General features: G+C 36.1%; 1 protein-coding gene across 6 annotated transcripts in view; it reads left to right on the top strand.

The window, feature by feature from the left end:
• The first annotated feature begins 8,196 nt into the window (after nucleotides 1-8,196).
• Nucleotides 8,197-26,886, top strand: part of LOC6032462 (protein Wnt-1) — a 48,473-nt gene continuing 29,783 nt past the window's right edge. Inside the window, exons 1-2 of one of the 6 annotated variants that reach the window (XM_038256000.1) lie at nucleotides 8,197-8,913; nucleotides 11,681-12,043. The gene's annotated coding sequence lies outside the window, so the exon portion shown is untranslated. Of the gene's footprint in view, nucleotides 9,214-11,680; nucleotides 12,044-26,886 lie in introns of all 6 variants that reach the window. The other 5 variants (XM_038256002.1, XM_038256001.1, XM_038256003.1 and 2 more) reach the window with 5 other exon arrangements.

Genomic DNA, 26,886 nt, shown 5'->3' on the forward strand with positions numbered 1-26,886 from the left:
CGCGTTGGTAATTCGTCATTTTTTGTTTTCGTTTGCAGCATTTTTAATATGCTCTGCTTTTGTTTTATGCTGAAAGTATTGCACCAAAAATTATTATCATTTAAATTATTTTTGACATCTGTTCACTTTATAACTGATTCCACAGCATAATTAAGAATTAAGTATTCTAATTATAAGGTTTATTCTTATCAAATGAAATTTTCCCTTTATCATCACCCACACGTGGCATACATTTCAACGATTGTTTGATTTTTTTGAATGATTGGCTCGTTGATCCCGATTCAAGAGCCAATTCAAAACCAACAAATAATCACTTTACACTCTCCGTACTCGTGCTCTCTCTCGTCCAATCGCCTAATGCACCGCGAATGCACTTCTTCAAACTACTCTGTGAATATTTCGTGAATTTGAAAATTGAACTTAATTTATTTTAAACCCTGTACAACTGTACACATTTTAGAAAAGATTCAATAAGTGCATTGTGCCGTGAATTATAACCTTTTCCAGAGCAATATTTGTCTTAGTCAGTGAGTAGAACAATGCGCGTTGGTTCTCTCTCTCTGTCTGCATTTTGCTCTCAGTTGTCGCTCCACGCACCGGAGAGGCTCTTTTCCACGAGGACTACCTTCGCGGACGAAGGGACACAATGGGCGCGAAGCGTCGGTCAAATGTTAATTTTAAATTTGTGATTTTTTTAGAATAAGTTTCCTTTTAAATACATTTAGAAGAGTCTTGATGGAAACCTCAAAACAAAATAGAACGCATTCATAAAAAAAGTTACTTAATCCACATTAAGGTGGTTGATGCCTTCCTCGCATTAATATACTGTTGATATGGTTGTCAGATTTTCAATCTTTTATGCTCATTAGAAAGGTCTTTTGATTACCTATCAGCGATGGGTCGCTTAATAGATCCGGACAACGTTTTCATCAACATATCTGAGATTGGGCCTCCAAAAAGTGTACAAATAACACTTAAGTGCAAATAACTTTTACTAGAGTTGTCAGATCTTCAATGTGGAAAAGCCTTTCAAATACCTTTCTATATAACAAGAACGGACCGGACCCTTTTTAAATTTTCCAGACACTCCTCAAAATTGTTTTTTTGAGCATAACTTTTGAAGTACTTTTAAAAACATCATAATATTAACTACGGTCTTATGGGACCTTAAGATGGATTGAATGAGACCATAACGGTCCAAATCGGTTCAGCCAGTCCAGAGATAATCGAGTGCATTTTTTTTGGTGCACGGACTCACATCCAGACACACGCACAGACATATGTTTATTATTTGATTCTGAGTCTAAAGATACACGTGAAGGTAGGTCTACGAGGTCGAATTAAGAAGTTCATTTCTTGAGTGATTTATAGCATTTCTTCAGTAAGGTGAGGAAGGCAAAATCTATTTTAAACATATCCATCAACAATAAAAAAATCATTTTTTATCAGTTTTTCAATTACGGATAGTATTGCAAAGACATTTTAATTCTTCTCTTCGAAAAGATCGCAATTGTTCTAATTACTAATTTTTAAGAGAAATACCAAATATAGCCGAGAGACCAAAATTGCAGAAATTTGCACACGTTCCGTGAAATCTTAAAATTTTAATGAGCCAAAGATACTGGCACAATCTTATGAGTCGTTCTATCTCAAACGTTTCAGCACTCAAGTTCACTTAATTTTGATCAAATTCAAATTTTGTTGATTTGCTGATATCAAAATCCCGATTTGCACTCAAATTTAATAACGAATGACCACATTTCGGTTAAAGTCACCATAATTCAATAAACAACAACATTCAAACTGGACACCACTGAGAAATTTTGTTTTTTTCTCAATTGAACGTTGAATCAATTGACACAATCGCATGTTTGATCAGAATGGGTTTAAGAGTATGTTGCCCAAATGACAACTTGCTGAAGACTGCAATGATTTTTGTCGAAATGCATCAATTATCTTATTGGACATAACATCCAAAGTGTCAACTTCGGCTAATTGATGAAGTTCACTGGTGCTGAACCAGGGAGGAAGTTTCAGAATCATTTTCAGAATTTTGTTCTGAATCCTCTGAAGTTTTTTCTTCCTTGTTAAGCAACAGCTTGTCCAGATCGGCACAGCATAAAGCATGGCGGCTCTGAAAATTTGTTTATAAATTAACAGTTTTTTCTTGAGACAAAGTCTATTTTTTTTTTTTTTTTCAAATTTCTTTTCCATGTACATTCATTCAGTTAAAATATTATTGAGTGTCCAATCACAAACGATGACTTTTCACCTCAATTTTAAATACTAGCAACTTTCATTTATTCATGAAATATTGTAGCTTTCGCTATTCAGTGATTTCAAATGTAGGAGGTCCTACATGTACAAAAGGGAAAAGGGATACCTTAAAACTAACTTATAAACTATATAAAGAGCGGATCAATGCAGCTGAAGACTGCAATGATTTTTGTCGAAATGCATCAATTATCTTATTGGACATAACATCCAAAGTGTCAACTTCGGCTAATTGATGAAGTTCACTGGTGCTGAACCAGGGAGGAAGTTTCAGAATCATTTTCAGAATTTTGTTCTGAATCCTCTGAAGTTTTTCTTCCTGGTTAAGCAACAGCTTGTCCAGATCGGCACAGCATAAAGCATGGCAGGTCTGAAAATTTGTTTATAAATTAACAGTTTATTCTTGAGACAAAGTCTAGAATTCCTGTTTATAAGTGGATACAAACATTTAATATATTTGTTACATTTAACCTGGATACTTTCAATGTGATCCTTGTAAGTAAGGTTTTTGTCAAAACCAAGTCCAAGATATTTCACTTGATCCTCCCACTTTAAATTTACCTCATTCATCTTTATAATGTGATGACTTTTGGTTTAAGAAAATCAGCCCTTGGTTTGTGAGGGAAAATAATAAGTTGAGTTTTGCAGCATTTGGAGTAATTTTCCATTCTTTCAAATAAGAATTGAAAATATCCAAGCTTTTGTAATCTTCTTGTGATGACACGAAGGCTTCTGCCTTTGGCGGAGATGCTTGTGTCATCAGCAAAAGTGATTTCTGACATCCTGGGGCAAATCAGGCAAGTCAGAAGTAAAAATATTGTATAAAATTGGACCCAAAATGCTTCCTTGAGGGACGCCAGCACGTACAGGTAGTTGATCAGATTTGCTATTCTGATAACATACCTGCAGAGTACGATCCGTCAAATAATTTTGAATAATTTTCACGATATAAATCGGAAAATTAAACCTTTTCAATTTCGCAATCAAACCTTTATGCCAAACACTGTCAAATGCTTTTTCTATGTCTAGAAGAGCAGCGCCAGTAGAATAGCCCTCAGATTTGTTGCTTCGAATTAAATTTGAAACTCTCAACAACTGATGAGTAGTTGAATGCCCAAGGCGAAATCCAAACTGCTCATCAGCGAAAATTGAATTTTCATTAATGTGCGTCATCATTCTATTAAGAATTATTCTTTCGAATAATTTACTAATAGATGAAAGCAAACTAATGGGCCGATAGCTTGAGGCTTCAGCAGGATTTTTATCCGGTTTCAAAATCGGAATTACTTTGGCATTTTTCCAACTACTGGGAAAATATGCCAAATCAAAACATTTGTTGAAAATTTTGACCAAGCAACTTAAAGTTGCTTCTGGTAATTTTTAATTAAAATGTAAAAATGCCATCCTCACCAGGGGCTTTCATATTTTTAAATTTTTTGATAATAGATTTTATTTCATTCAGATCCGTATTAAAAACTTCATCTGATGAAAATTCTTGTTCAACAATATTCTGAAATTCTATTGAAATTTGATTTTCAATAGGACTCAAAACATTCAAGTTGAAATTATGAGCACTCTCAAACTGCTGAGCAAGTTTTTGAGCTTTTTCCCCATTAGTTAATAGAATATTATCACCATCTTTTAAAGAAGGGATGGGTTTTGAGGTTTCTTAAGAACCTTTGAAAGTTTCCAAAAGGTTTGGAATAAGGTTTAATTTGTTCGACATCTCTTGCGAACTTTTCATTTCGCAGGAGAGTGAATCTGTGGTCAATAACCTTTTGCAAATCTTTTGAATTCGCTTCAGTGCAGGATCACGAGAACGTTGATACTGTCTTCGGCGAACATTTTCAGACGAATCAGAAGCTGAAGATCGTCATCAATAATGGGAGAATCAAATTTGACTTGGACTTTAGGAATAGCAATATTCCTAGCATCCAAAATTGCATTAGTTAAAGATTCCAAGGCTGAATCAATATCAGCTTTGGTTTCTAAAACAAAATCATGATTTAAATTATTCTCAATATGATGCTGATACCTGTCCCAATTAGCTTTGTGGTAATTAAACACAGAACTATTGGGTCTGGTAACTGCTTCATGAGAAAGTGAAAAAGTTACTGGAAGATGATCAGAATCAAAATCAGCATGAGTCACTAAAGGACCACAATACTGACTTTGATTTGTCAACACCAAATCAATTGTTGATGGATTTCTAACAGAAGAAAAGCAAGTTGGCCCATTCGGGTATAAAACCGAATAAAGACCAGAAGTGCAATCTCTGAACAGAATTTTACCATTGGAATTTACTTTTGAATTATTCCAAGATTGGTGTTTGGCATTAAAATCACCGATGATCAAAAATCGAGATCTATGCCGAGTAAGTTTATTCAAATCCCCTTTGAAATAATTTTTATTTTCCCCAGTGCATTGGAATGGCAAATATGCAGCTGCAATCATAATTTTCCCAAAAGAAGTTTCAAGTTCAATGCCCAAACTTTCAATAACTTTTAACTTAAAGTCACGTAACGTGCTATAAGTCATACTACGGTGGATAACTATTGCAACTCCACCGCCATTTCGATTCATTCGGTTATTAGTTATAACTTTATAATCTGGATCACTTTTCAAATAAGTGCCAGTTTTTAAAAATGTTTCGGTTATAACAGCAACATGCACGTTATGAACTCGTAAAAGTTGAAAAATTCATTTTCTTTCGCTTTTAAAGAGCGAGCATTAAAATTCATAATATTGATGGAATTACTTAGATCCATGATTAAACTTCAGGGTAAGAACAACATCATTCGCAAATTTTAATCCAATCTGGATTGCTTCCATCATGGATGTAGCATTACTCATTGTTTGAATCAAACCAAACAGTGAGTTTTGCAAAAAGTCATTTTTCAAACGTAACATCGCCGAGATCAGAAGATCCCAAAGCGTTGCCAGCAGAAAAATTTTCAAATGAGATTTGAGGTACCTGCCCAATTTCAGAAAGATTGGTAGAGGATTTAAAATTCGTGGATGAACCCGAACCCGAAACGACGTTAGCATAAGAAATGCCATTGTTGTTACCTAACTTTTCCACGGTAGGGGTATTTCTAGAATTGTTCGAGTGAGACAGCACGAACGTTTGATTTAAAGATGCAGGTACAACCTGACTTTGAGAAAATTTCGGTTTGGATTTCGGCTGATGCTTAGCACGAGAATCCAAAACCTTTTTTGATGGGGCAATCCCAGAAATTTGATTTGTGATTTCCACCACAATTTGCACATTTAAATTGGGTGACTTCTTTCACGGGACAATTGTCCTTGTCGTGAGAAGAATCCCCGCAAACCATGCATTTTGGAACCATGGCGCAATGATCAGTACCGTGACCGAATGCCTGGCAACGCCGGCACTGGGTCAGATTCTGGCCATTACCGCCATGTTTCTTAAAATGCTCCCACTTTACCCGTACATGGAACAAAAACTGAACTTTGTCCAAAAGTTTCAAATTGTTGATTTCATTTCTGTTGAAATGAATCAGATAAAATTGTGAAGTCAAACCAAAGCGAGAAATATTCCCGTTTGATTTTTTCTTCATTGGTATTACTTGGGATGGGGCAAAGCCAAGCAACACCTTAAGTTCGTTTTTGATCTCATCCACCGACAAGTCGTTGGAGAGACCTTTCAAGACCGCCTTGAATGGCCGAGCATTCTTGGTCTCATACGTGTAGAAATTGTGTTTGTGGTTTTCAAATAACCAACAAAAGTTTGGTGATCTTGTAAAGATTCCGTCAACAAGCGACATTCTCCTCTTCGACCAAGCTGGAACGAAACCTTCAAATTGCAAGTTTCCTTGCAATTCTTCAGTTGCGTTCGAAAGCTGGCCAAATCGGAGACGGAAGTCACTACAATTGGCGGAGCCTTTACTCGTTTCTCGACGGCAGAAGGCTCAGTACGAGGAGAAGGTTCCTTGTCATCAGTTTCGGATAAAACACCGAAACTGTTTGTCAATGGAATTGGAGGATTGACCTCACATTCAGAATCAGAATCAGACCTCAGAAGAGGCTGTTTTCGTTTTCTGTTTCCGTTAGCCGGTTTAGCGTTCAAACGCTTCACCGACGTAACGACCAAATCTTCAGAAGATTTGCGTTTACCTTTGTTTTGACGCATTTTGCAAGCAAAGTTCTCTTAAAAAGATGGCTTCGTTTGTAAAATACAACAAAATTTCAGGCGGGGTTAGTCTTGAAAAGACTGTTTAGAATTTTGGAAAATAACTCAGGTAGTCTTTAAAAAGACGGTGAATTTTGTTTTGAAATAACTCTGAGCTTAGGTAGTAAAAAATACCGCAGCTCTAGTGTCCGTTCACCACGAAGGTTCGCAAGACACTGATTGAGACAAAGTCTAGAATTCCTGTTTATAAGGGGATACAAACATTTAATATATTTATTACATTTCTGCCCACCATTGAAAAAACGGCTAATATCCACTTTTGCCAAAAACGAGATATTAGCACCAGGTGGTAGAGGATGTTCCAACGCATCTTCTGGAACATGAATTTCACTGAAATAGTGTTTTGACTTGGCTGCCGATGCGAAAAACCAAACGGCTAATATGCCACTCTTATGGGAAATTGCCTTGACGGAGATTTTGTGACAAACACTAAAACGCGTTTTTCTCGGAATACTTGATTTGGCATAATAGCCGAATTTTCAATTATGGGCAGAATTTAACCTGTATACTTTCAATGTGATCCTTGTATGTAAGGTTTTTGTCAAAAACAAGTCCAAGATATTTCACTCGATCCTCCCACTTTAAATTTACCTCATTCATCTTTATAATGTGATGACTTTTTGGTAAAATCAGCCCTTGGTTTGTGAGGGAAAATAATAAGTTGATAAGCAGCATTTGGAATAATTTTCCATTCTTTCAAATAAGAATTGAAAATATCCAATTTTTTTTGAAATCTTCTTGTGATGACACGAAGGCTTCTACCTTTGGCGGAGATGCTTGTATCATCAGCAAAAAGTTATTTCTGACATCCTGGGGGCAAATCAGGCAAGTCAGAAGTAAAAATATTGTATAAAATTGGACCCAAAATGCTTCCTTGAGGGACGCCGGCACGTACAGGTAGTTGATCAGATTTGCTATTCTGATAACATACCTGCAATCAAACCTTTATGCCAAACACTGTCAAATGCTTTTTCTATGTCTAGAAAAGCAGTGCCAGTAGAATAGCCCTCAGATTTGTTGCTTCGAATCAAATTTGAAACTCTCAAAAACTGATGCCCAAGGCGAAATCCAAACTGCTCATCAGCGAAAATTGAATTTTCATTAATGTGCGTCATCATTCTATTAAGAATTATTCTTTCGAATAATTTACTAATAGATGTAAGCAAACTAATGGGCCGATAGCTTGCGGCTTCAGCAGGATTTTTATCCGGTTTCAAAATCGGAACTACTTTGGCATTTTTCCAACTACTGGGAAAATATGCCAAATCAAAACATTTGTTGCAAATTTTGACCAAGCTACATAAAGTTGCTTCTGGTAATTTTTTAATTTAAACGTAAAAAATGCCATCCTCACCAGGGGCTTTCATATTTTTATTTGTTTTGATAATAGATTTTATTTCATTCAGATCCGTATTAAAAACTTCATCTGATGAAAATTCTTGTTCAACAATATTCTGAAATTCTATTGAAATTTGATCTTCAATAGGGCTCAAAACGAGTTTTCTCATGTTCTTATTGCGTGCATTGCTTTCATTTTTGTTAGATAAAAAATTGATTGACTCTGAATATTTTTTTGTACTCCAAATTATATTTCGTCTCCAATGTGTTTTAATTCCTTCCCCCAGTGTGCGACAACGACGTCGACACGGACGAATGCGGTTCGTTTGCTCTTCGTACCAACCAGTCAGTCAGTCCCAGAGTGTGCCACCCATGCCCATCAAGAGAAGTCGGCTTCTCGGCAACGCGACTTTACTGCTTGACTGCCTGTTCTGCTGCCCTCTCTAGAGGCCAGGATGGTTCGCCTGAAATCTGGAGAGCAGCGCGTCACAAGAAAAAGCAGTGACGAATCAGTTTATTCCCGACTTCCGAACGGTTTAGGCGCACTTTCTGGCGCGTTCCGAAAGGGTCCCTGGTTGGCCTGAAATTGTGTATTTGGGTATTTATTGTGTTGAAATCACTTGTTTTATGTGCCATTCTGAAGATAAAAGACGCGATCTTTAAGAGGCGAAGACACCAAACTGTGCGAGTGATCTAGTGAAGGAATTACCTGAGCTGGGGATCCTGGTGGTGGCTTAAGCCGAAGAAGAATGAACAAACGAGAAACTTGAAAGCTCACCACCAGTTAAAAGGTATTAAAAGAGCCGCAATCAGCTTAAGCCCTAACTAAGCACCTGAGAAGAGGTAGCTGGTGGTGGCGGTGGCAAAGGTTCGTGATATCTACACGCCCGTTTGCTGACCTGTTGTGTCTGAGTCTGCATGCAAAACGAAAAGAGAGTGAACCTCAGAGACCGGCCGATTATCGCTTAATTTAACGATCTGTTGAAAGAAGTTCGAACGAATTCTCAACGTGAAGAAATCGTATAAAAACAAAATAAAATATTTGCACCAATAAGAAAAGAAAAGAAGCAGTGAAAACGGCGCAAAGTGTAAACCCTAAAAAAACAAGAAGAGTTAGAAAAAAAGATCATCGGTAGCCAGAAGAGATGTTAGCCAGACCCCAAGCGACGTTGGTGAATGGAATGAGTGTTAGATATCACTGCTGAGTTGTGCCAAATTGTGCGATTCATCAAAATCAGTTTCGGTTGGAGCGGATCGTGTAAATAAATACGAGTGCTACCAAGCTGCCGGACTGAACTGTTTCGATACAATAACCTGCAAACGATCCGACGGTTGTTGGCCAATTCGTGGATCGCGACCCGGCACCACGGTTGTTTGACCAACTTAGAGTGAGTCTGAGTGTCGTGTACTTGGTTATTGCAAATAAATAGCAGATCTAGGGTGAAATTAAGCAAACCTTTTGCACACAAGATAGACGTTCGGTTCTAAATACATGTTTTGGACCGTAAAATAACCAAAGCAAGATTTTTTAGAGTTTGAATCTGTTTAGTCCATGTATTTGCATCAATAAAAAACAACATTAAATTTATTCAACATTTGACATCTCGACATTTAGATTATGCGTGAATTTAATTGAATATTAAAATATACAGTTTCGCTTTATTCATCTAAACCGTGCGTCGGAAATAACATTTCATAGATAAAGCAGGATACACAGTAAAAAAGCTGAATTTTTGATTTTTGAAAATTTTGTATGTTGAATAAGTTTACCTAAAATAATGTGTAAAAATATGAAGTTCAACTAAAACTGATAAAAAATACACAAGTTCCTGATGTAAAATTGAACATTTTTTAACGCAAAAAACATCCTATATTTTTTCAATATTTAAACAACTTTTTTTGTAAAACTATTGAAACTTGCTTGCTCACTTCCTACTGTAAAGCATTCAATTTAAGAGTGAGTCCACGAACAGGGCATACCCCTTTGTATGGGACGTCGTTTGGACCTCACCAATCTGCCTGAAATTTTCAGGAGTTGTTTGTACATATAAAACTAGCATCTGGCCAAAATATGAGCACTCTAGGTCAACGGGAAGTGGGGCAAATCGGGACACAAAGTTTGAAGGTTCAAAAACGTCAAAAATCTTAAAAAGGCTATAACTTAGGCAAAATTCAATTTATTTTCAAAATTCAAAATGCATCTTAAAGGGCATAAAAATGCACAAAATGCAGGGAGAAGCATCCCAATTGAATAAATCTAAAGGGAGTTATTGGCATTTTAGTGAAATAATAGCATAATTTTCAAACTCAAATAAAAAAGTGTTCCATCCAGATATCAACTCGGTTCGATCTACAGCTTGTAGGGGACATTTGGGACTTCCATCTGAGACTGAGAACGATTTGGGTAAGGCAGTTTATTATATTAAATAGACACTTTTACTTTTAGTGAATTTTTTGATTGTAAATTTTTGCTCGGGGAACCCCTAAGATCCAATTTTCTGGTGATAATTTTATCATATTCGTGTTCTTGAGACAATTTTACAATAGAAACATGCATAAAAATGTTTTTGAAATTTCGTTGTGAAACTATTTACTTTTCCTGTCATTATTGAACGATGAAAAAGCCTAATTTTCTGTACCATAAATAACAGAATCGAATAGAAAAACTTTTCAAAATAAATGCTGAAAAGTTATACTTTTCAGCACTGAAATGAACTTTTCAGCACTTGTTTCAAAAAGTAATACTTTTCAACATTATTTTGTTTTAAACGGTTAATTGACAAAATACATGAGCATTTGACTTATAATTCCACTCAAAGGGTGTTTTTAGGAATTGCAAAAAATGTTGTATGGAACTCGTTGCAAAAAATGATTTTTCAGCACTTGTCATATTTATCCAACTCGGTGAACCTCGTTGGATAAATGTATGTCTCGTGCTGAAAAAATCTTCTTTTTGCAACTTGTTGCATAAACTACTATTATTTTGATCCATTTGAGCCCTTTAAAAAATGAAAGTTAAAAAAATTAAGAAGCTGCTTTTTTCTGGTGTCATCTAGTATCCTTGGAAACGAACTTGATTTTCAATAAATGTGAATCGAAGATTTTTTTTAACTTTTATTTTTTAAAGGGCTAAAATGGATGAAAATATACATTTGTATGCATGTTTCTATTGTGAAATTGCCTCAGCAACACGAATATGATAAAATTATCACCAGAAAATGGGATCTAAGGGGTCTCCCGAGAAAAAAATTATAATCAAAAAATTCACTAAAAGTAAAAGTGTCTATTTAATATTTTAAACTGCCTTACCCAAAGCGTACTCAGTCTCAGATGGTATTCTCAGATGTCCCTTATAAGCTGCAGGTCGAACGGAGTTGATATCTGGATGGAACACTTTTTTATTTGAGTTTGAAAATTATGCTATTTTTTCACTAAAATGCAAATAACTCCCTTTAGATTTAACCAATTGGGATGCTTCTTCCTGCATTTTGTTGCATTTTCAATTACAATGTGTGTTACAATTTGTTCCACAATTGAAAATATCCTCATTATCAATCTCTTTTTGTATATTGAATATCTGTCACAAAAGAATATCAAATCAAAGAAAATGATATTGTTAAACTGATAAAAGTTAGTTTTCAAAATTTATAACCAGCTATGCAAAGCATTTTGCTAGTTACGTGTATAATGCAAAATATTTTAGCACGCACATGCTCAGAATGTTTTCGCATCCTGAAAATTTAGATCATCTGCCAATTTCCATACAGCATCGTTCCATTTACCTAACACTCTTCTGGCTACATTATCATAATGAAGTACCATACATATTCCATAATTATCTCCTAACTGGCCCAGCCTCTAAAGTACACCCAAAGCTCGTAAAAGAAAACTATTTGTGAAAAGAGAAAAACAGGTTTTCATTCAGTGTACGTGTGTGTTTGTGTGTTTGTGTGTTTAGTGTAATAGTATAATGTGAAAGTAGGAAAGAAAATAACGACTCTGCCAAGTGTACATCAGCCGTCGCCGACGAAGCCGCCGACACCACCTTGTGTACATTTTCCGACAATTTCCAAACATTCAAGTGCACCACCACTCGGGGAAAGGCAAGAAAAAATCTATTCAGATTAAAAGTTCCGACCTACACAACCAGCCAGCGGCCAGGACCGACTTCATTAGAGAGCGGGGCACCCATCGACAGCAACCTCCGACTCCGAAAAGGTTCGTGTTAATTAATGGCTTTAAAATTTTCCCAACCTATCTCGCGCTGAGATGTGTGTAATGAATGCGACGACCCTTTTGCAGCAGGGAGGAATAGGGAGGAAAAGTGGGAAAAATGGGCGCACATATGCATTGCACATACTCGCATGGAAAGGCTTCTCGTGGTTAACCCCTCTGGGTGTTGGGCACGATAAAATTTGAATCTCAGAGGTTTTACAGATTTAAGTTAATCAAGCGCATTATAACATAAACATAAATTCAGGTGTTTTACTAAATTGAAATATAAACATAAAAATTGGATTATTGTAAATTAAGTATCTGTTTCAAATATGAGCTAAATCGGTTGTAGAAAATTGAAGATGGTGAAAAAACTCATTTCCATACAGAACAATTACAATCGCTAATAACATTTTTGCATCAACTCGTATCGCTTTGGGTCCTTGAATAAAGTTATAGATTATCACACAAATTTTCGATTGATGAAAACGATACCTTGGGCGATTCGCAATGACTGCAAAAAAATCTTATGCAAAAAAGTCCTGGGAATCGATTGGAGAGCGTTTTATCCCGGGTGGACCACGGGTAACCGAGATATGGCTTTTTATTCCGACGATTTTTAAAAATTTCCTATGGCCAAATATCAACGAAAAATGTCGCCCTTGACATAATACGAAGCTCCCCCGAGATAAGACAGTTCAGATTTGGCCACAGAACCATGTTCCGGAATCCCTGTGGAAGATTCACCAGTACGGTCTAGTTATTTTGGCATATTGCACGTTTGAACGTCATGATTTCAACAGAGTAGGCTACTACTAGTGTCCAATTAATAAAACCAAAGAGTAAAACAAAATCATGGTAACATCTGGGGAGGAGTACATTTTTTATGTCAGAAAAATGTGTAATTTTACCTCTGAAATATGTAATTTTACCACCTAGAAGAATTATAAAGGACAGATATTGTCTGACGTAAAGACCAGCTCCACCTAGTGATTTTTACACCTGGCCTGTGTCCAGGTATTTAGCCATCAGCTCTAGCAGCGCACATAACTGCTCCAGCTTGGACCGGCAAGAACTAGGACGGTTAATCATTAGTTTGTCCCATTTTGAGGTCATGTTTAGGAATAATAGGTGCTCACTAGGGTGGTCCAAATCCGGGCTTTCTCGGGGCTACCCCTGAAATCAAAGATTGACCCATCACTAGGCTAAATTCCAAATTTGAGCTCATTCTGACCACGGGAACCCCTCACTCTAATCGCTTGAAATTTGTATGGGAAAAATTATGGAAACAACTTTTCCGAAGACACCATATTTTTAGGAAGGGATGTTATCAATTTTTGATTTCAGGGGGAAAGCCCGGATTTGGACCCACTCAAGAGCTCACTATTTAAAATGAAAAATTACAATGACAGGAACAATGTTTTCTTAGACAAAAAAACTTTTTTGCACCCCTATTTAATTTACTGCAAGAAATCACCTTTTTAGATCAATTTTCGAGAATCGACAATGATTTAATAGTCCAAGGATCAAGATACGATACATTATTAATTACTGATCATTTAATTTAGGGTAGCATATTTACAGTAAACCGAATCCATATAGCTTGAAAGAAATTTCACTACAAGCATTTTTTTCTCTCAGAAAATGCTATTTTGACACTCCAGAGCCGAGATATTTAAGTTTTAGAGAGAAAAAGTGCCAATTTTCAATATTTCCCACGGTCAGCTAATTACACGAAGTTGCAAGCATATTTCTTAATGGCCCGGATATAAGTTAACAAGCGATTAACCTCTCGTAATGTCTTATTAACAAAATTTTTAATGATTTTCAAATATTTGAATGAGAAATTAATATGAGCAATTTTCTACGAAATCGGTATTTTTTTAGAATTTTAATGTTAGTATTTTTTAATCCGACTGAAACTTCATTGGTGCCTTCGGTATGCCCAAAGAAGCCATTTTGCATTATTATTTTTGCGACCAATATTTCAATTTTTTGAAAACGTATTGATTCATAAATTCATAACTCGGTCAAAGATTTTTTAACACAACCTGGAAATTTCTGAAAAGTTGGCATTTGATGTCGTCTAAAACATATCAAAAAATGCGAAAAATCAAAAATAGTGTTTTTTTGCAATTCAAGTTATAGTGACAAAAAGATAAATAAAAAATCACCAATCATTTTTTTCTAGTGTAGTCCATATCCATTAGGGTGTTTCATCCAAACAAAAAAGTTCTCAGAATCAGGCAAACCGAGGTTCCCCTAGTAGAGGATACCCTTAGGGACTCTCATGCCAAATATCAGCCCATTTGGTTGAGAATTGGCCTGTCCCCAGCGGTTTAAAGTTTACATGTAAATTACTATGGGATTTTTATACTTTTCGTTCAATCGTTCCTACAGGTCTGGGGACAACATGGATTCACTCGGAATAAAGACAGGTGTGTAGGGGATGGTCCAACGAACGAATTCCAGAAAGAAATCTGGTTGTCCATTCTGTCCCCAAGGTGCGCATTGAATCGACGTCCGGTGTCTACAGAATCAACGATTCACCCTTCAAATGTAAGCATTGTCCTTAGTAAGCTATGACGGCTAGCTGAAAATTACGACGCCCCATGTCAGGCGGTCAGGCGTGTTTTTTGTTTGGATGAAACACCCTAATATCCATACTTACAACTTTGCGGAAGACACCAAATCGATCAAAAAATTCCTTCAAAAGATACAGATTTTTGAATTTTCATGCATCATTTTTGTATGGACAGCTGCCAAATTTGTATGGAAAATTATATGGACAAACTAATGATGCAAAATGGCTTCTTTGGGCATACCGAAGGCACCAAAAAAGTTACAGTCGGATTAAAAAATACAGAAAAATCGAATCACCGAAATCTGAGAGAACGGCTCAAATTTCAAGAGATTTAGCCCAAAATTTACCATGAACAATTTTTCTAACCCACAACTTGAAAATCTCCACCTAGACATCGCGCCGCAAGCCCATCCATCTATCGGTTCTTGTGTGCTTGTAACGATTTCGTCGTCTTCACCGCCGTGGGGTGGTTAGGCCACAGGGGGAAAATAAGCCATTCAACGGTCGGGCGGTCCCATCTGGTGGTGGCGCGGTGCCGGTCGTCGTACGCAAGTCTAGCCGGCCACAGTTCCCCGGGTTTTTTGAAGCTACGCGACGGCGTTCATCCATCTATCGGAACATTTCATACCCGATAAACAATTATTTACATTGACATTATTCCCGACGTAATGCACGAGTCGTGTAGTTCTCCAAATGTTTTGTTTATCTATCTTGGAACTTCCAACCTCTGCCGATGCTCTCAGATGGTGGCGGGTTGTGCTTTTATGGCTTCAGATGCGGAGTATAGTGGAGAAATGTTTGTTCTTATGATCATCCGCTGTTGGTAGGGATTTCTGAAAAGTGGAAAATGGAGGTAACGTTCCTAATTACACCATACCACCGACCAGATGAAATTTGAGCCCATTAACGAAAGATAAAGAGATTTACATACGCAAGTGTAAAAGCCGATAATGAGTTGGTGTCGATTTTGTTTCAAAATGGTTATACTTCGTATCAATATTGATTCTAAACACTTTGGGAAACTAAATCTACTCTATCAACAAGAAGCCTAACCGATTTCAAGAATTTCCAAGATGTTCAAGAGATGTTCACTCTGGTGTATGCAATAAGTTCAATGTTTCAACAAAGGTGAGTTACCATTCTAATAAGCTAATTATCATTCGATTCCAGTTGAAAACGCTTTATCGAACTTCAAAGTGCTGATGAGCCAACAAAAACTACTCAATGAAAATGCATGCATTTCCCCTAATTCAAAAATAATTTGAAAATGATACCATTTCTAACCAACGTGTCCATCAGCACTGAACCGCAGAACATTAGCCGCACAACCAACCGCAGAACCGTTTTGTTATCCGTTACGACAATCACAAAACGCCGACGCTGTCTCAATTCATGCAAATGTTGGCAAAAAATCAACTTTTTCGCGCGCGCGCCACCCCGTAATTTTGTGGTTTAATTTACTGTGAACAAATGTGGTAATTAATATTTTTACAGCATAAAAAAACAGTCATGCATGCATGCTTGTTCGGTTCGCACTTCTTCACAGCCAAAGAGCACAAACTCCCAGCGAAAAGTGTGTGCAAAGCGCGGCATTTTCTGACGAGATTGAAGCCTCCGAGAGCGGTTAAGTGGAAAATCGCAAAGGTTTCCTCTTCGGGTTGGGGGCGCTGTGGGGCGGAATGGGTTTATCGCGAATGCACATATCATAATTAAATGCATTGCGGTGGAGCGTGAAAATTATACATTTCCTGCCCGGAGGAGAGGAGTAGGGGGAGGGCGAGAACTGGGAAAGACAAAACGCCGAGGGCGGAAATGTGGTGATGCGACTATAATGAGATGATATCATAATCATAATGATGAGAATTTGAGACCGTTCTGGAAAATGAACTCATTATCGACGGATCGCTGTATAATGCGCGAGGGTTTGATTCCTGGGATTTGGCCTTATGCTATCATTTTTTTTGCTCATAGCGATAATTTCAATATTTTTCAATTATTTGAGCATTTTTTTCGGATTTCATCAAGCAGAAAACAGTGGCATCAAGTTTTTAAATGTTTGTACGAGTTCTGTTGTAATATTCTTAGAGAAATCAATTAAGGCGCAACAAGGTGTTTAAAATAAAAAAGCAGAAAAAACATAAAAAAAATGTTTAAAACAAGTTAAACCCGACTAACTTGGTCTTGTCGTTTATAGCTTGTTTTGCTTATTTTCGTAATTGAAAGACGGTACACAAACACGTATAGGTCATCGCTGAAATTTTAAAGTTGCGGATTTTATTTTCAAAAAAACATATCTCAGAATCCTGTCAATGAACACCTCCCATTTATTTGAATATGTAACGTAAAATTGTCCAAGGAATTCAATAAAAATATTTTTAGACATAGGCTCTTTGGTCCAGCCACCGTCAAAGCGGCATTTTAAAGTTTCATTCGACCTTTTTAAATGTTGGTTTATCTTTCCATTTGCTTCCTATGCAAAAAAAACGGTTGAAATGGCGTGTAGTTATGATTTTTGAAATAATGTGGTTTCTGCCAAAAATGACGAAAATGGCCATTGGTAACCCTAACGGCCAAACGAAATAATACGGGCCAAGAAAAATTTTGAGCACGTAGGAGAATTTTTTTACGGTTTAGGCTCTGTTCAAAAAGAATTGCTGTATAGAAAGATATGTTTATTTAGTTCAACAATAAATACACTGCCATCCCTTTTTTGGCAACACGTCTTTTCGACGCATTTTCTCTCTTCAAAAATGGCTGATGAATGAGACTTATTTAATTTTACTTTTTTAAATTGTTTATTGATGTCCAATCTAAATCAATCTTATGCAATAATGAACAATTTGGAAATTGTCGTTGACTTTTGGCAAGCAGAAATGTTTTAAAATTCATGTTGGCAAACACGGGATGGAACTGTAATAAATAATTTTTATTTAATTCTTGCTAATGATCTACACTAGCGTGTCCCAAAAAAACACGAAGTCGAGGAATTCAATGTGCTCAGTTCTCAAATGATAGAAAATCATGTTAGAAACAACTCTCTCATACATGAAAACTTTCGGAAATATCGTTTACCACGTTCCCTTGGCATTTTTTTGAAAAAGTCAGTTTTTTCGACAATTTCACAAAATCTGCTTAGATAAAATGGAAAATTTTAAAATTTCAAATAACCTATACCATTAAATGATGGTCTGTGGTCCAATAAACAAGTTAATGTATCGATTTGGCCTTTTAAAACCTTGTTTTCACTTTCTCGGTAGCTTTTATGTCGAAAAATACGAGTTTTTGCTTTACTTTTTTTCAATCTTTTCCCTCGGTATTGAACACAAAAATTTCCTCATATGTGAGAATACATTTATCTTGTAGGAAATTTTCCGCCGAAGATTTTCGTCTCAGCAACTTTGAAGTTTCATCAACTCTGAGCTGAGATATTCCAGTTTTTGTGAAGAAAGAATATTGAATATTTGAAAATGTTGATATTAATCATCATTTGCATACAATATTAAGAATAATTTAAGCCTAATTTGAAGTGCGGCTGTATTGCATCTGTTTTTAAACATGATTGGTTCATCCTTCAATACTAAGGGCCACCTGGTGTTGTTTTCTCATGGCACACTACGTGCTAAATCAATGAATTATTTTTAGCAAATAACTCATATTTAGAGCATTTTGCATTTAAACCAATCGATGCACGTTTGCTGTGTTTCCATGGATACAAATAAACAAATAACAAATCGATGCATCTGTGCTCTCTTATGCTAACTAGATAGGAAAACCAGTAAGCTAAGTACAAGAGAGCACAGAGGCATCGAAATATATGGTTCGATTGTACGGGGTTGGCAATTGTCCACGCTCCATACAAAAAAGTTTTTTTTATGGACAATTGACCACGAGCAGGAGAGGGAGCTGAGATTTAAAAAAAATGTCTACGTGATTAATGGATGGATCCCTATAGAATAAATTCCAAATACTTAGTGTTATTTTTAATTTACCTGAACATCGGATTTATCAACAGGAGTTATAAGAAGGGAGTGTAAACGTTACGTTGTGGTTCAGATCACGGAAATGCGTACAATTGAACCTTATATTTGTTATTTGTTTATATGTATCCATGGAAACACAGCAAACGTGCATCGATTGGTTTAAATGCAAAATGCTCTAAATATGAGTTATTTGCTAAAAATAATTCATTGATTTAGCACGTAGTGTGCCATGAGAAAACAACACCAGGTGGCCCTTAGTATTGAAGGATAAACCAATCATGTTTAAAAACAGATGCAATACAGCCGCACTTCAAATTAAGCTTAAATTATTCTTAATATTGTATGCAAATGATGATTAATATCAACATTTTCAAATATTCAATATTCTTTCTTCACAAAAACTGGAATATCTCAGCTCAGAGTTGATGAAACTTCAAAGTTGCTGAGACGAAAATCTTCGGCGGAAAATTTCCTACAAGATGCATGTATTCTCACATATGAAGAAATTTTTGTGTTCAATACCGAGGGAAAAGATTGAAAAAAAGTAAAGCAAAAACTCGTATTTTTCGACATAAAAGCTACCAAGAAAGTGGAAACAAGGTTTTAAAAGGCCAAATCGATACATTAACTTGTTTATTGGACCACAGACCATCATTTAACGGTATAGGCCAGCCATTCTCAACCTTCTTCTACGCTGGTACCCCCTGCCATGTAAATCAAGTAGGCCCGGTACCCCCGTTGAGTATCGAAATTTTAAAATTTTCCATTTTTTCTCAGCAGATTTTGTGAAATTGACGAAAAAACTGACTTTTTTCAAAAAAATGCCCAGGGAACGTGGTAAACGATTTTTCCGAAAGTTTTCATGTATGAGAGAGTTGTTTCTAACATGATTTTCTGTCATTTGAGAACTGAGCACATTGAATTTCTTGACTTCGTGTTTTTTTGGGACACGCTAATCTACACCATGTCAGTTTAAAAGTAAACAAATTAGTTCAAAAATAGAAAATGTAACAACTCGACATTTTTGAAGTGGATGTCAGTGAACGTTTAGTTTTTTAAGGTATGATAGATGTGGGCTCTCTAAACACGCTTTGGTTTGCAGAATTGAGTTTTAGTGAATTTCTTGCCAAAAGAACAAAATTGTAAATCTAAACTAGATAAATAAATAAGTATAATACTGCCACTAGGTGTGACTACGGTCCAAAAAACATACACCTCTCGTAATTCAGCAATTCTCTACCAAAACAGGAAATTGATTTTAATTGTATTTTTTGATTTGGCTCAAACTTTGTGGGGGCCTTCCTCATGACCAAAGAAGCTATTTTGTGTAATTGGTTCACCCATACAAGTCTCCATACAATTTTGGCTACTGTCCATACAAACATGGTACATAAATATTCAAACAGCTGTTACTTTTAAATGAATTTCCTGATCAATTTGATTTCTTCGGCAAAGTTGTAGGTATTGTTGGGAACTATTGAAAAAAAAAAATAGGTACACGGATTTTTTGCCGATTTTTTAACTAACTTTTTTTTACAAAAACACGATTTCCCGAAATGCGTACTTTTTGATTTTCGGGATTTTTTATATGTTTTGGGGTACAAAAACCCGCAACTTTTGAACCATAGACATGGTCAAAAAATCTGCCGCCATGTTATGATTTTCTTGGAAAAAATCAAAATTTTATGCAAAAACAATTCATGAATTTGCATTCGAAAAGTACTTTCCACATTTTTTTGATAAAGGGCTCCGTTTTCAAAATATAGCCCCCGCAAGTTTGATTGAAGCGAAATATTTGCAGTTAATCGATTTTAAAAAATTGTGACCATGAGTGACCTTTTCTAATAATATTTTTGTTGAAAAGTTTAGAAAATTGGCTATAAAATTGTCTAAGAGGCTTTGAAAATTGGACTTCTGGTTGCTGAGATACAGCTGCAGTGGCTTCAAGAAAAAGAAACAGGAAAATTTAAGTCTCATCCAAACAACCCATCATTTTCATTTTCTCAGCAACTAATGGTCCGATTTTCAATATTAAAACGTGAAATTTTTCGATCATTACAAAAACATCATGATCCTAAAATATGGCGGAAATCGATGAACTCTACATTAAATGCCAATCGTTTGAAAATTGATCCAATCTCACCCCTTAGAGGGGTATACATTGGGTAAAATGAAACTAAAATGATGCTCAAATACAAAGATAGTGTCAAGCAAGTCATCCAATAGTTGTTTCTTGTGAAAATCGTAATGACATGTTACATACTTTTCGAGCAATTCCAACAAATATATTAAAAACTAACTAAATCCACCTACGTGGTTGGTGCCTTCCTCCTCCTAACTAAATATGGATCACACAAAAAAATCCGGAAATAATATCCATTTGGATAATAAATTTATTGGAAACAAAGAACGCAGAAAACAAGGTTTTCAGATCTAGGGTTTTTTCTCAAAATTTATTTTGCCTAAAAGAGCACTCAGCTGGCAAAATCTAATCATAAAAAGGTTCCCCAAAACTCTGAATTGCAAATGTAACATCCTCGATGTCTAGAACTCGTTTGGAAGGTCATTCGATTATCTTTTCAATTATTGGTCGAAAGATGGATCTGTACAAAGTTTTCGTTCAGGTAGGTGAGATCCGGCTTCAAAAAAGTACATAAATATTACTTAAGTGGTCATAACTTGATGAAAACACATTTTGGTACAGAATTGAACTACTTATCGAAACTTTTTTTTTCAACTCAAAAAATATAAATAAGTTTTCTTTTTATTTTGTGATGTTTGTGAGTTGGCGGTGATTATTATCCACTTAAAATCATTAAATTTTTATTTAAATATGTTTTTACTATTGTTCAATTATCTGTTGAAAAGCTCGATTAAATTATCAAAATGCATAGTAAACCTACAGCACATATGTAGGTTGTTGTTATTATTTACTGTAAAAAGGTGGCTTGATGTACTTAAAAGAACAAAAAATAAAACATCCTTCTTTTGATTTCTATAAAATTAAGCGTGATTGACATTGCTGCCACAACATGGAAGGTGACACGACGTATTTCCCCCTTTTTAAATTGAGCAAACAATCAATTAACGACAAGTCCTTTTGTCGCCCGGACAACAAAAGGTGGTAATCCGTTTGTAATAGTATTAGCCAAGATTACAATTACGTTAGAATTTCCTACCTATTTCTGGTCGGCTGGTGACACCGATCTGAACACAGAAGCCCCTACTCAAAGCGGTTCACAGAAATTGTGTGATGACAAAAGAGGGCATCATTCCGGCAGAAGACGGAGACAAATCCTAGAAGCGGAAAATGCTCCTGCAAACAGTGCTGCGTCTCTTTCTTGTGATTGTGTAAGTCAACCCATCGAGGGGAAGAGCGGGGAAGGAGGAGGAGGAGCAAATATAGAGGCAATAAATAAAATATCAGATCACTCCGATGATATGCCTGGAAAAGGGACATTTCCACCACAGTCTGTGATCTCTGGGGGTCGGTCTTTGGTTTGGCTCGGTTCGATGTGTGTTAAACGACAACACGTGCTCTCATGCCCTGGCGCTATGTGTCGCTGTGCATTACACAGTTGGACGGAAAAAATGACGATGGTTTGTGGCTGGAGATTGTGTGACTGGTTCGATTGGTTTTGAGTTTTAATATTGTTCGATAAAGGGTTGGAGATTGTGTGTACCAAGTCTGTCAGTAAATAGACTTTTAAAATTGCATCTTTGGTCGTAGATTCTTAGATTAAGTTTCAATAAAACCAACAAATAATTCAGTTAAAACATCTAATTTTTCTTGGACACATATCATATTTTTTGTCGAGCCGTGTTACAGTTGGATTGGGCTGGGACGATGTGTGCCATAAAACAACATCCTGCTCCTGCCGACGACGACTCCGGGGCTCTGGAGGCACGCAAACAACAGATGTTGACAAAACAATGTCGTACGAAAAGTCCTCCCCTTTTCACCCCTAGGATTGAATGTCCCGACCCGACTCGGGGGTGGTTGGTTGGTGACATCAGGATCAAACGGGGAGGACACACCCGTGTTATCCGATCGCAATCGTTTTTATTTATTGAGAGAGACAAACTGACGACGATGCGAATGCGATGACGAGCAGTGCCAGGACTGGGCTCCCGGTTGGCACTCAAGAAGTCAATCGATGAATGATTTATGAAGCATCTGTAACCAAACAGTTAATAAAGTATTTATAGCCCCTTTGAGCGCAGATCCCCTTCTGTGAAGATGTACTTTACCCTAACTAACTGTATACTCTCATGCTCAAGCATGCATGTGAGCGGAAGTTTGTACTAGAAAGGATTTGATTTGGAAGGCAAACAAAAGGAAGGATATCATTCAATTTGACGGCTTGTTTCCGTTTTTCGTTTCCATCAATTTACTTTTGTTGGGTGGTGGCTTTTCCGTTTCTGTATTCCTTCAAATTAAAGCATAACAAATAATGTTTGTTAACTGTTGATATTTTCATCTTAGTTTATTAAGGTTCAATAAAAAAATCCTTTTTTGCTTTTTGGGAGTTTATTATAAGCAGAATTTTGCCAACATATAAACAGGTATGATAGAATACCTTAATGCACTTTAATGGGAAAATAGACGTTGTGATTTTATTCTGCATAGTTTAAGACTTATTAAACCACCTTTTACAAACTTTTTAAGGATAAATAAACTCTACTTTTGACGCAAGTGGAGCACCTCAAACAGCAAAAAAAAACTGAAAACCGAAATAACCGAAACCGAAACCGAAACCGGTGGTCAGGAATCATTTTTCCAAAGCTGTACATATCCTGAAAATAGGATTAATTTCCCGTAAAATGCAACTGGGTAGGTCGAAATTCATCAAATTTTACAAAAATACAGCATCGAGACGCTACAACGCAAGAAGAACTACCCCATAGAAATTTGAGCCGACGTTCTCAACGATTTAGTCGGTTTCAGTCTGTTGAATCGACCGACTAAATCTACCGACTAATCGGCCGTTTGTTTCACCGACTCTTATGGGAGCTTAACACAGGGTTCGACCGACTAATCGGCTGACTAAATCGGCCGACTGCAACCGACAAAATCGATTGATTGATCGATGGATTTAAACGGCTTTCTGGAAGAATCCGGCTGGCCGGATGGACCGGATTGAGCCGGTTGTCAAGTACACAAGAGCAGACTCTTCCAACACATTTACACCCCGTGTAGCCCCCAATTGGTAGCTGATCAGGGTTTGAATCAAATATATAAAACTAACCTCAATTTTCTCGACTGTCTTCAAAAATGTTTGATGTTTCGGAAACCTGCAGCAGGAACAAGAGCTGTCATCATAAACTATTTGTCCGCATGTGCTATTTTCCGGATCTTCCAAAAGTATTTGGAATTATTTATATTCGCGCTTCGTATTGAAGCACTTAGAAATTAGAAAAACCTACAAAAAATAATTTTAGAAGTAAGATTTTATCAAGATTAGTATAAACTCCACTTTCTACATAAACTTATGCAATAAATGATTGACTTTATGAAAAACATACCCAATATAACTGCTCTCTAAACAAATTTATTGAAAAACAAACTGCCACCAAATTTTTGCTAAGTCCACTTTGTAAACAATACTAAAACCGATTCAATCATTCAATTTGTAGACCGATTTTGTATATCATTTCGTCGGTTTTGAGAACTGTCAAATTTTTATGGGGTATGGATATATTTTTTTATTAATCCCCTAAAGTACTGCTTACAAAATAGTTTACAACAGTTGTTTTTGGCCATTTTTACAATCCGATATTTTCAGGATTGGATCCGTAAGTTTGACAATTTTGGAATAAGAAGACAACAACTTCTTTGGTTGCTGGCACCCTTAAGAATAAAATAAAAAAAAATCTATAATGTTTTCTAAGAAAACTCATGTTGACTCTTGTTATGACTTTGAATTCAGAAAACTTTAAATTGCAAATAGCTACGAATGAAGCTCATTTTTCTTCATTTTTTTAGCTTTATGAAGTGAAATCGGGTTCGGCGGTGTAGTGGTAAGCGTGGGTGCCTCTCAACCCAGTTGGTCTGGGTTCCGTCCCAATCGGCCCCAGTGGCAATCTTCGAGACGAGATTTGGGAAGTAAATGTTGACCCCGATCTAAACTAGACGTTAGGTAGTTAGCTCAGTCCAGGCCTCCTCGGGTCCTGTCTGGGTAGAGTCGCTGGAATCCAAAGGTCGTCAGCTCAGATTCTAGGGTTGATGGAAGCTTAGGCGTGGCAGCGGTTTGGATTGCCTCACTTCAAACCTTCGGGTATCTGTGCAGTTTCGAGTAGCTTGATATTGATTTATTTGAAACATTAAATTGTACAGAGCTACGAGTGAAGTTATTTTTTTATATTTTTTTAGCTTTGTAAAGCGAATATTCTGAAAAAATACATAAAAATGAGCATGAGCAATGAGCATGCTCAAATATATATTTGTTATTTATTTTATATTTATTGATTTATTTGTTACCAAGAACTGAGACCAGATTGCCTGATAAAAATCAGTCTAAAAAAATCATTCTAGATCTTTGCCTGTTAAAAAATTAAAATTTCTATTCAACTCTATTCGATTTAATTGATGAATAATCAAGTTATAACAAATTCTTCAGAATAAGAAGAATATAACAAAGTTTTGAACTTCCTCTTAGTTGTGTTTTACACCATAATCCTTTTGGCGGAGCTTATTATGTGAAATCATCAATTTTGCATTCTTTCGTGATTTGAAACGCAGAGTGTAAAAAATACTCTCTGTACTTTAAACATGAAATTTTCTGAGTAATTTTTACACTTACGTGTTTCGTGAAAATTGGTGATTTATAATTTTGGTTCTCGCGCGATTTTTTTATTATTTTTGAGCGTGTTAAATCACTAAGCCTGCACATGTCTTTTGTGCCTTCAAAATAAAAACTAACTTAATCCACCTATGTGGTTGATGCCTTACTCACTTTTTACCAAAAATGGATATATGAGTGGTTTCATCATTTTTTTAGATCCAGAAAAAAAGAACACAATGTATAACTTATGTGGTCATAACTCGAGACAGGGTTCCCAGATCTTCAATGTTTTGGACTCATTGGAAAGGCCTTTCAATTACCTTACCAACGATGGGTCGGATGATGGATCCGGTCATAGTTTACATACATTTAAGTGAGATCCGGCTTCAAAAAAGTACATAAATATCACTTAAGTGGTCATAACTCGAGACAGGGTTGCCAGGCCTTTCAATTACCTAACCAACGATGTGTCGGATGATGGATCCGGACATCGTTTACATGCATATAATTGAGATCCGGGTATTTGTGAAAACACATTTTTATGCATAACTTTTGAACTACTTATCGAAACTTCAAACAATTCAAGAGCGATGTATGGGACCCTAAACCAAGTCGAATGCAACTGGTTCGATCAAAATCGGTTCAGCCAGTGCTGAGAAAACTCAGTGAGAATTTTGGTCACATACATACATACACACACACATACACACACACATACACACACAGATATTTGTTCAGTTTTAGATTCTGAGTAGATATGTATACATGAAGGTGGGTCTAGGAGCTTTTAATAGAAAGTTCATTTTTAGAGCAGGATTATAGCCTTACCTCAGTGAGGAAGGCAAAAAAGTAGAGCGTCCAATTTCCCGGGGTTACAAAATTTCCGGGAAACGGGAAATTTTCAACAAATTTCCCGGGAAATCCCGGGAATTCCCGGGAAATTTGAAATTTAACGAAAATTATTCTAATCCTGTTTCTGATTAATCTTTTGCAAAGAAATTGTATAGAACAGCAACTTTAATGGTCAAAATGAGTGTGAGGATCAATTAATGGCTTGACTGCTTGTTAAAAATCATGCAACTTTGAGAAAATATATTAACTTTCTAATTATTAAATCTTTCAAATCGTCCCAAATGATAGAAAATATTATTAGTATTTTTGTTGAGAAGGATTTATTTAAATCAAAGTGTTTGGATAGTGAAAATCTATGCTCCACAACCATAAAATTGCTTTTAAATTTGTCTCTTGTTAAAAAAAAACCAACAAATTCAAGTTGTGAATAGATAAATAATCTTTGAATTTACCTTAATTAATCTGATTCCTATCGCTTTTTAACTTGAAACACTATTTCATGAAATCACAACTCAAAGTTTTCAAATATTTGGAGCGAGTTTTTGAAATATAGTTCCATTCTTTAGTAAATTTCATATGATACGAAGTTGTTTTTAAAGGTTTTTCATGGTTTTATGATATGATTTTAGTTATATGGTATTCAGT

Source organism: Culex quinquefasciatus, chromosome 2 (assembly GCF_015732765.1).
Source record: "Culex quinquefasciatus strain JHB chromosome 2, VPISU_Cqui_1.0_pri_paternal, whole genome shotgun sequence".
NCBI classification, from domain to species: Eukaryota; Metazoa; Arthropoda; class Insecta; order Diptera; family Culicidae; genus Culex; species Culex quinquefasciatus.